We start from the raw sequence: 9,260 nt of genomic DNA, 5'->3' as shown, positions 1-9,260 counted from the left end.
CTTCAGCAGGAACCTTTGCACTTTTGACACGTTCCATCAGTCACAGCACCTTCTCCACACACTGCACAAATCTTTTTTTGCATTTTGGTTGCATTTTTACCTTTCTGGAAATAATAAAGCATAATATGCCAAAAATGTTGCTTTTTAAATTCCATCTTCAATATTAAAATGGCTACACAAAATTCACCAATTTCGATGTCTTTTTTTAAATGCATGCTGATATGACAGCTGTCACATACAATCTAACAAAATTGTTTTGAATGAAGTTAAAGACAAGTAAGTACTACTAGAGCCATCTTATGGAAAAAAACAAACGGACTTTTTGGCCAACCCAATATAAACAACCACTAATTGATGAATCATATGTTATTTACTAGATCAATCTATTCATTTCATTCATATTCATTTTTAAACTAATAATGGCTCCTACATAACTGGCATAGCTCCTAAGATCAGGGGTGGGTGGGGTTGAGGGGGAGTGGGGCTCCATATACAGAGGCTAGTCAATATTGACATAGTAATAAAGTCTTAAACGTTACGTTGTTTTTTGGATTTTTGTTCTTTTTTTTATTATTATTATCAAGGAGACCAGATAACCAATTTGCCCAGCACAATCCAGTTTACAACAGTTGCCTGGATTAATTATTACCACTTTTTTCATTCTTGAAAGTGTCTTTGTTTGGATGACAAATTGTATGGTAATTCACAGAGCACTCAAGTGGAGGCAAATTTCTCTACATTTGTTGGATTAACCACACATCCTGTGTTCTGCTGAGCCATCTAGAAACATGCTCTCTATGAAGAAGGGGCTTTATTCACTGTCGACCACACTCTTGACTACAGTCTATTATGTGCAGCCATAAATCCAATGGTGAATATGGATTGAAATTGAAGGATAACATAAAATACCTGGTAGTCACACATTTCTTATTGAGTTTTTAGTTTCAGGGAAAAATACTATTACATAATCTCATTATCATTGATATAGAGAAGACAATTGACAATAGAATAAAAAAGGAAGAAGGAAGGAGAGGGTATTCCCTTTTGATTTAGAGAGAAAGCTAAAATTATTATTAGAAAGTCGGGGGAAATGAGAATTTGATCTACATATTAGAAAAGATTTCTCTATAGAATGAATCCATTAGTTCATGCCAACCTCCTAAAAAATGATGGAAATATCTTTGTTCATCATGCTTAAGGTCAGAAGTTTCCAAGTCAGTGCTTTAGAGATTGACTTGGTTTTCAACAAACATTGAGAGATATAAACTAATAGGATTTTACTATCAATAATATTATAAATTAGTAATTTTAATACAATTTCATGTACTTGCTTTTTTTTCCTAAATGAATTCCTTAAATGTGGTATACTTAATCATTTTTTCAAACTTTAAAAAAGATGCTTTGTTAACGTTCTATAAAACCATTACTCTTAGAACATATAATTTCAGGTCAAATTAATAGTTGTGAAAGAAAATTCAGTTTAATTAACTACCTGATTATATTCTTGTTAAAGGATAAAGTATTCTGAAAATTTTCTCTAATTTATTGCATTTACTTATAAACTCTTTTGTCATATTAAATTAGCACCTTAAATATATTTATTTGCTGGGTTGAATAGCATCATTTTTACCCCTTTAAAACATAAATACTATTTTTTCTTATATGAGTTATTATTTTTTCTTATGCTATAGGTAACCTTCAACTTCTTTGAGTTCCTTGAATGTGCCACTATCTTGCTTCAAGTCCCCTGTTTTATTTCTTCCTGGAACCTTTGTATCTGCTCTTCAGTAAGTTAAGTCATAACCATGCTATATAGCATTCAGTATCTTTCAATGCTCTTTAGTGAAGTTAACATGTTAGATTACAATAAATACACTTAACTTGCCTATTACATTTTAATTATTTGATGTTAAAAAGTGCATGAGTTTTAGGTTTGGTTTGGTTTTGTTTTTAGTCTTTGAAAGAATATAATGAAAACTTGGCAAGATCATGTTTAGATAACATTTCTTACAGTTCACCTGATTTCAGTTTCTGTTTACTTTCTTCTGTTTATTATTTTGTTTTCCTTTCATTTGGAAAAGTTTTTCATGCAATTGTTTTCAAATAGTTCAAAGTAATGATGATATTGTTCTGATGAGAACAACCATATATATTTTTCCATAATTAGTTTATCAAGTCCCAAATGATTTTTAAAAAGGAGACAGTTAAAAATCTTAATTTGAGAAAGAAAAATCTGAAATAACAGAAACAAAAATGGTGTGAACTATAGATATGGCACAGTTTGACTGCAAGGAGCTAAGATAAGATAAAAGCACTCAGGAAAAAAATCAATTATTTAGGGAAGACAGAGTCCATGTTTCATCATGAGGTCCGTGACAGGTTATGCTTGAGGTAATCCGACTGTATGAGGACTGTCCCAGCAGTCAGGAGGGGCCTTCAACAACTTGGAGGCAAAGTTGGAGGATAAAAGAAAATGTGCACTTCATCATGGCCCTCCCATTAACAGAATTCCTTAATAGTTTATTCTAGGGCTCTGTATAAGTGGATTTTTCTAGGTTGGTGCAGTCCATAGGATTAGGCATATATTTCTTGTTGAAACTTACTTAATTGCATGGAAGCGTGATGAACTTATTTGAACATAGGTTTGTTATTTTAATATGTGCTACCAGGGACCAAACTGACTGATATTTGGTTGTGACTGGGCCCTAAAGCATATATCCTAGACTCTCATAATTAAACTATCGATGGAAATTCTTCCATAGGATTCTTTTTTGACAAATTGTCACTGACAAATAAGCACTTTAAATTATCTGTAATATTAATTAGAGACATATAATATTCCATCCTATTCTATAATATTTTACACGTATTTGGGGGAAGAAATACTTTCATTTATGATGTTATCACTTATGTGCATATGGAAACTTGATATTATATATACGAAGTCAGTAGCACTATGCTCAGTTCATTGTAAGTGCTTAGTAAATTTTGGCTATTTTATTATTATCATATTAATTAATTATAATCTGTCTGTGAGGAAATTTACAAAGAAGATACATACACATGTATGCCTAAATATAGGTATATGATTTTTCTTTTATGAAAACTGTGTGAAATGGGCAAAACTGGTGGTAGTATAACTAATTTTATACCAGGGAGAAATAAAGTACAGGGTTTGTCCGTGACTCCGTATGTAGGAGTGGGGGAGCTGCAATTGGACCAGACAAACTGACTCCTCTTACTGTGTTCAGTGCACGTTATGTGTCTCAAAGTCTCCCTCTCTCTTTTTTTCACACACTTATTCAGTCCCAAAGCTCTGCACTTTCTTTCATATTTGATTTTATATTTCCATCTCTATCTTCATCAACAAAAAGCATACTGTAATAAGGTTCTAATAGGTTTGATTATCTTGAGTATTTCCCCTTTCAAATGATTAACATATGACAATTACATTTTTAAAATATTTACTGAAAATCTATAACGTGCTTGGTAAATTAAAAGACATGCTTCTTCGATTAATTTTCATAAAACTACTGCTTTAATCTTATCTTTCAGCTGCTTAAAGATTTGACATAGAATTTAATTTGAAAAAATAAAAATTATGATTCCTAGACTATAATTTAAGGTGTTCTTCCAACCTGTATTTCCAACTCACCTCCTATGATTTAATGGGTGGAAACCTTCATTTTAGCTAGTTTATTTTCCTTAATATCTTCTAAATGTATTTTTTGTTTTGTTCCTCTATTTTTCCCCATGTTTGGGAGTCACTATCACTCTTCTTAACTGTTCTCCTTCCCTCTTTCAATGTTAACAGAATATTACCCAAACTTGAAAGCTAAGTTAAAAAAACTATCCAACGTCTTTATAAAGATATTCTTGATTATAAAATCAGAATATGTCCTGGAATTGACTTCCTGGACTGTTTATACATTTCACATACATGCCATCTATATAAGGCTTAATATTGCCATTGTTTCAATCAACATTGTTAAGTACTGCTTAGCAAAAATTATCTCATATTATTTTATAGTTGTTTAAAATTCCTAAGCACAGGAAATCCTGAAGTGAGTGTAAAATCTTCTTGGTGTTTTCAGGCCTTACAGTAGCCTCAGTGGAATGGTTAAAATAGATCAAAGTTTGACATTATGAAGAATCCTGCGAGCAGCTAAAAAATGGCTTCAGGACTAATACAAAAATCATTTCAGGTTCAGAGAGTCCTCAATGTGACTACTGATTTGAAGATAATATCTGTTTTTTCTGAGATTTTAGGCAGAGCAATCTTCTTGGTCCTGCCCTAAATCAAAACTTTCGTGAATGAAAGGAAACTTGGTTTATTTTAAATGCCTTTCAGTATAGAAATCATCTATGTCATTCTGCATGTTTCTAGTATCCATGCCTGAAACATGGATGAATTATCAGTAAAGATACAGAAAACTCTGGGAAAACCGATATCTTCAGAATAATCGCAACATTTCAAAAGATTCTAGAATTAGTACAGATTCTATAGTGTTCTCCAAAGGAGTAAATGCTTTGTTATTGATAGGAGCAAAGTGTTTGGATGAATAAGCATTTGCCCTGCAATTAGTGAGTATATAATACACAAAAAAATGTTGCAGCTGCATTTTCCTATTTTTTAAAAATTAACTTCTGTCCAAATATCTAAACTGGTGAATCACTGATAAATTTCAAAGTCATTGATAGCTACTCTATCAATTTTTGGATTGAATAATATTTCCCTGTATTCTTAAAGACTATTTCTAACAAAAGAGTTTGGCTTACATCTTAGTAGATATGACTTACTTTTAGGGCATCATAAACTGATAAACTATTTTTTAATTCATAACTCTTTATTGAACAGACATGGTGAGCAGCACTGATTTATTTTTTTTTACCCTGTATGGAAGTGAGGGACTCTTTGTGCTGAGAAAAACTGAATTTTTTCTCTTTTTTCCTAAATTACATAAAATTAAAATTAATGATGATCTTTCTGATTTAAGAGATCCAGTTAATCCTGAATGAAATTTAAAATGACAATTTATAAAGGGAATCATAAAAGCAGACAGTATACTATTTGTGGTTTTTTTTTTTTGAGTGAAGACACATTTTCTATGCATTTGTTGCTTCTAATCAAACAACTAGTTCACAAGTACAACTACATAGAACAGATGGCAAAACCTTTGCACATTAGACTTTTTATCTGAAAGAGAGACACTTTATTTTAAAATGGTCACTTGGGAGCATAAAGTGTTCTCATGAGAAAAACACATTTTACACTGTAAAGGCAGTCCATAAAATAAAGGCAGATGTTTAAATGACTTCTTAATTAACACAAAACAAACACTTACCTGCACTGTGGGGATGAAGAACTGCATTTAAGATGAACCCTTTAAAACAGCCTAGGACATGTTTTATGTAAAGCAATACCAAACATTTTATCTTTTAGGATTTTCTGTCTTTTGTTAAGAAAAGGGTAATTATTATTTATCCACAATTCATTAATTTGAAGTTGTTGTAAAAATAATAGCTGTTATTTTCTAGTTTGATTAAAATACCTTTTTTTAAAAAAATGTGCTTGAGTCTAAAACATATTATAGTTACAAATGAATATTATCTTCAACTAATTAAACAATTATGTTACCCCTTTAACACTGAACACTTCTATTACCCAAGGAAACATTCATTAAGGGATTAGAGAGATGGCGATAGTTTTCAAAATACCTTCACACAAAAAGTATGCAGAGCACATTCATTATAAGATATAATCACAGATAGCATAAATGCTTCAATAATCATATAGAACACAGAGGAAAATAAAAATAAATTATTTTTACTTACAAGAAATTCATTTGGGGAAAAAAGAGCATGTTGACATATTTTTGTAGGCTTAAGGTGACAGGATAGAAAGGAACACAAGCCCACCATACAAGGTGAGAGTGGTCAATTGTCCTTCCTACATGCATGTGGTCTCCCTACTGTTTTAATGTCTCAAAATAAAGGATTGGAAGTGGTATAAAAAATTAATAAGAGGCAGAATGCATAAGGTTTACCCTGAAATTCTATTAATATAAATAAGTTTTCTCTGCTTTGATAAAGACAGTAAGAGCAAGGAAATGGCAGTGTCTTATTGGGATAGTTGAAATTAATATAAAGAGAACTTACAGAGAAAGAAGACCTCCTGTACATTCAGAGGGCTTTTCTTCTACAACAAAAAGAATGACCTGCTGACTGGAAAAAGATAGAATAAATACTATAAAAGAGAATCAGTATCAAAGGTAGGTGTTCAGAAAAAAGAAAAAAAAGAAAAAGAAATTAGCATCTAATATCCAAAAAGAGGAATGGTGAAGAAATTGAATTTGTTATTAGAGATAAAGAGGATAACATAAAATAAAACAAAACAAACAAACAAACAAAAATAAAGCAATGCCTTAATGGACTGATAGAGATAGAAATAATTAACTAAGGATTATGATCAATGCAAATTTTTTTTAAACCTGAAAAATCTTGGGGATTTATAGTAAATCTCTAATGGCTTCTTTGCTACAAAGGGTATGATAGAATATTTTCAGTTCATTAATTCCACTTGTATTATATGCCATTATTTTGAACAATTAGCAAAGATTATTTTGAAATCTACCTGGTAAATATTAAAAATTATTTTAAAAGCAAAATCTCAGAAAACTATAGGCTGGGTAATGATTTCTGAATCTTCCAGGAGTGACAGAACATGAGTTCCAAAACCACAAACCAGGTTTTCTGATCACAAAAATATCCTAGAACATTCATCTTACAAAAAACAAATATTTAAGACTGTATCTTATTATTTGTTACTATGTTAAGAGAATGAACAAAATGATGAACCAAGAAGAATATCCTTCCATTTAGGGAGAGCACAATCAGATAAGAGAGATGAAGCACAAATGATCAAACATGTTATATTAAATGTATTTAATGAATATCTGTAGGGAATATTATAAATTATCTGATGGCTCAATTAGCATGCTTGTTTGCAAGAATCAGTAATGACAAAGAAATGTATCTAATTGGTCTTGGAAATTCAGTTGGCATAAATTTTAAATTGATTGTTCATGTGACCATATAAAAATATTTATATGAGGTAAAAATGAAAAACAAAGGAGTTTCTAACATCAATTATGCTTCCTTTCTTTAAAGATAATTTGAGAAAATTGTATATTGTATAAATTTTATGAATGTATTTGAAAAGATATTTCCTGATTTACTTATGTAAAAATTTTAGGCTGGATATGTTACATGTAGATTTTGTAATTGGTTTTACAGCTATACTTAAAATATTAATTAATAGATCACTTGTCAAACCTAGCATTGCTGAAAAAGTAATGTATATTTTATGACTGTTGTGTTCATATTGTGAATAAAGACTTGGGAAATACAGATGATTCAAAACTAAAGACAGAGGTGGAGTCAAGATGGCGGCGTGGGAAGATGCAGAGTTAGAGTCTCCCCACAACTAGGGCACCTGCTGGCCGCTGGTGGGGGGACTCTGATGCCCACGAAAATGGGAAGAACCCCAAAGTGAATTGGTAGGATGTAGGGGGACTGAGGGGGTAGGAGAAGTGGAGGCCAGAGAGGATCAGCACCCCTGAGGCTGGGTAGATCAGGAAAGGCAGGAGGGAGGGACTCTCTGGAAAGAGTGGGAGAGGAGTAGAGGATGATCGCCTGGCCCACTTGGGCCAGGGAGCCTCTGAGCTCCCAAGCCAGTACCCCCACTGCAAAGCCCCATCCCGATCACATTGGTCCTGGGGGCATAGGAGGGAGGCCAGGGAGGCAGAAGAGGCAGGAGTAAGGGGCCTTCCGGGAGGAGCAGGAGAGGAGAAGAGGGCATTTGCCCCACTCACTCAAGCCCAGGAAGCCTGCTGGGCTTTCAGATGAGATGCCCTGCCCTCTGAGACCAGGGGTGGGGGGCACGCCTGGGCCCCATCTGTTCCTTGACCCTAAGCCCCACCCCCTACAGCCCCAGGGCCTTTTCCAGCCCTGTGGGTCCTGAACATTGGCCTTGCCCACCGCCCAAAGCTCACCCTTGCTTAGGCCCTGCCATCCACAGCCAAGGCCTTTTCCCCCGTTTTATTTTATTTTTTTCCCTCCTCCTCTTTTATACTATTGTGATACCAATGTACCTTCTGGTTGTTGATTCATCTATATTTTTAGTTTTATATTCTTTCTAACACATCTGTTAGTTTCCTAGAATAATTTTATTTTTTACTTTGTTATTGTTCTTTTTTTTTGCCACCCCATGTGGCTTGTGGCATCTTGATTCACAAGCCTGGGCTCAGGCCAAAACTCCTGCAGTGAGAGCTCTGAGTCTGAACCGCTGGACTAACAGAGAACCTCAGACCCCAGAGAATATTCATTAGAGTGAGGTCTCATGGAGTTCCTCATCTCAGCACCAAGACCCAACTCTACACAATAGCCTACAAACTCCAGTGTTGGAAGCCTCAGGCCAAACAACCAGTAAGACAGGAACACAATAGCACTCATAAAAAATAAAAAAAAAAAAGAGAGACAGCAAAAAAATATGTCACAGATGAAGGAGCAAGGTAAAAACCTATAAGACCAAATAAATGAAGAGGAAATAAGCAATCTACCTAAAAAAGAATTCAGAGTAATGATAGTAAAGATGATCCAAAATCTCGGAAATAGAATGGAGGCACAGATTGAGAAAGCACAAGAAATGTTTAACAAAGATCTAGAAGAATCTTTGAGATTCATCTAGAGATGAACAACACAATAACTGAAATGAAGAATACACTAGAAGAAATCAATAACAGAATAACAGAGGCAGAAGAACGGATAAGTGAGCTGGAAGACAAAATGGTAGAAATAACTGCTGAGGAGCAGAATAAAGAGAAAAGAATGAAAAGAATTGAAGACAATCTCAGAGACCTCTGGGACAACACTAAACACACCAATATTCGAATTATAGGGGTCCCAGAAGAAGAAGAGAAAAAGAAAGGGACTGAGAAAATATTTGAAGAGATTATAGTTGAAAACTTTCTTAACATGGGAAAGGAAATACTCACCCAAGTCCAGGAAGCACAGAGAGCCCCATACAGGATAAACCCTAGGAAAAACACACCAAGACAAATATTAATCAAACTAACAAAAATTAAATGCAAAGAAAAAATATTAAAAACAAAAAGGGAAAAAAAAACCCAACATACAAAGGACTCCCCATAAGGTTATCAGCTGGTTTTTCAGTGGAAATTCTGCAGGCCAGAAGGGAG

This window comes from Eschrichtius robustus, chromosome 15, assembly GCF_028021215.1.
Source record: "Eschrichtius robustus isolate mEscRob2 chromosome 15, mEscRob2.pri, whole genome shotgun sequence".
NCBI classification, from domain to species: domain Eukaryota; kingdom Metazoa; phylum Chordata; class Mammalia; order Artiodactyla; family Eschrichtiidae; genus Eschrichtius; species Eschrichtius robustus.
The sequence above is the reverse complement of the archived record's forward strand: the minus strand, read 5'-3'. Positions refer to the sequence as shown.